Source organism: Bombina bombina, chromosome 1 (assembly GCF_027579735.1).
Source record: "Bombina bombina isolate aBomBom1 chromosome 1, aBomBom1.pri, whole genome shotgun sequence".
Taxonomy (NCBI): domain Eukaryota; kingdom Metazoa; phylum Chordata; class Amphibia; order Anura; family Bombinatoridae; genus Bombina; species Bombina bombina.
Window position 1 is genome coordinate 368,670,262 of NC_069499.1, and position 2,711 is coordinate 368,672,972.

Consider the following 2,711-nt stretch of genomic DNA (forward strand, 5'->3'; position numbering starts at 1 on the left):
AAAAAAGTATTTAGTCAGCCACCAATTGTGCAAGTTCTCCCACTTAAGAAGATGAGAGAGGCCTGTAATTTTCATCATAGGTATACCTCAACTATGAGAGTCAAAATGTGGAAACAAATCCAGACAATCACATTGTCTGATTTGGAAAGAATTTATTTGCAAATTATGGTGGAAAATAATTATTTGGTCAATATCAAAAGTTCATCTCAATACTTTGTTGTATATCCTTTGTTGGCAATGACAGAGGTCAAACGTTTTCTGTAAGTCTTCACAAGGTTGTCACACACTGTTGCTGGTATGTTGGCCCATTCCTGCATGCAGATCTACTCTAGAGCAGTGATGTTTTGGGGCTGTCGCTGGGCAACATGGACTTTCAACTCCCTCCAAAGGTTTTCTATGGGGTTGAGATCTGGAGACTGGCTAGGCCACTCCAGGACCTTGAAATGTTTCTTACGAAGCCACTCCTTCATTGCTGGGGCAGTGTGTTTGGGATCATTGTCATGCTGAAAGACCCAGCCACATTTCATCTTCAATGCCCTTGCTGATGGAAGGAGGTTTGCACTCAAAATCTCACGATACATGGCCCCATTCATTCTTTTATGTACATGGATCAGTCGTCCTGTTCCCTTTGCAGAGAAACAGCCCCAAAGAATGATGTTGCTATCCCCATGCAGTAGGTATGGTGTTCTTTGGTTGCAACTCAGCATTCTCTCTCCTCCAAACACAACAAGTTATGTTTCTACCAAACAGTTCTACTTTGGTTTCCTCTGACCATATGACATTCTCCCAATCCGCTTCTGGATCATCCAAATGCTCTCTAGCATACTTCAGACGGACCCAGACATGTACTGGCTTAAGCAGGGGGACATGTCTGGCACTGCAGGATCTGAGTCCCTGGCGGCGTAGTGTGTTACTGATGGTAGCCTTTGTTATGTTGGTCCCAGCAGCTCTCTGCAGGTCATTCACTAGGTTCCCCCGTGTGGTTCTGGGATGTTTTCTCACCGGTCTTGTGATCATTTTAACCCCACAGGGTGAGATCTTGCGTGGAGCCCCAGATCGAGGGAGATTATCAGTGGTCTTGTATGTCTTCCATTTTCTAATTATTGCTCCCACAGTTGATTTCTTCACACCAAGCTGCTTGCCTATTGCAGATTCAGTCTTCCCAGCCTGGTGCAGGTCTACAATTTTGTTTCTGGTGTCCTTCGACAGCTCTTTGGTCTTCATCATAGTGGAGTTTGGAGTGTGATTGTTTGAGGTTGTGGACAGGTGTCTTTTATACTGATAACAAGTTCAAACAGGTGCCAATAATACAGGTAATGAGTGGAGGACAGAGGAGCCTCTTAAAGAAGAAGATACAGGTCTGTGAGAGCTAGAAATCTTGCTTGTTTGTAGGTGACCAAATACTTATATTCCACCATAATATGCAAATAAATTATTTCCAAATCAGACAATGTGATTGTCTGGATTTGTTTTCACATTTTGTCTCTCATAGTTGAGGTATACCTATGATGAAAATTACAGGCCTCTCTCATCTTCTTAAGTGGGAGAACTTGCACATTGGTGGCTGACTAAATACTTTTTTGCCCCACTGTAGTCCAAATAATAACATGCATCCCTGTTACAGAAAACAGAGAAAAGCTTATAGACAAACTGTCATACACACCCCAGCAGCATAAGGGGGAGATGTATTAAATATCGTGTGGAAATGATCCGCTGTAGCGGATCATGTCCACCCAACATCGCTAAATGCCGACAGCATATGCTGACGTCATTTAACATTACACAAGCATTTCTGGTGAAATGCTTGTGCAATGCAACCCCTGCACATTCACGGCCAATCGGCCGCTAGATGAGGGTGTCAATCATCCCGATCGTATCCTATCGGGATGATTGCTGTCCGTCAAGTCAGAGGTGGCGGATGAGTTATGGAGCAGTGGTCTTTTATGGCATATTCTATCAGCATTTAACATTACACAAGCATTTCTGGTGAAATGCTTGTGCAATTCCACCACTCTGCACATTCATGGTCAATTGGCTGCTAGCAGGTTGTTTTAATCATTCCGATCATATCCGTTCTGCTGCTTCTTAACTTATGTTTCTGGCGAGCCTGAAGGCTCACGCAAAAACAGCTGCATTTGCAGCATAATAAATCTACCCCATTGTGTACAAATGGTAGCCCACCTCCAAAGGTGAGGTCATTTGTGAGACAACCAAAAAAAGAACAAGGGTGGTACTGTCTTAAAATTGTGGCAAGGGTCAAAACACAGCTGCACATAAGCTTTTTGCTGGCAAAAATAAAAGAGGCAAAAGTTATATTCTCTTCAAACAGATTTGCTGCCAGTTCACTCAGTGTCACCTGTGTCAATCCTGACCCTGCTGCCAGTGTATCTAGTGCCACCAGTGCCAATACAGCCCAGCTGCCAGTGCGTCCAGCACCATATGAAACACACAGCCCTCATTTATTACTCATGACAGTCGGATTGCTGTGACTATTATTAGATAATCTTCATCTTAATTTCTTTAAATGGATGTTCTTATTTTTGGGTATCTTCAGCTGTGTATATCATGTCCAATTACAGCGCCTAAAAGGAGCGGCTGTCATGTGAATATTATTTTCAATGTTCAAGCTTTCAAATGTCTGATTTTTTTTTTTTTTTTTGGGGGGGGAAACATCTTTAGCACTTAAATGTGTGGCTCATATTCATATTATT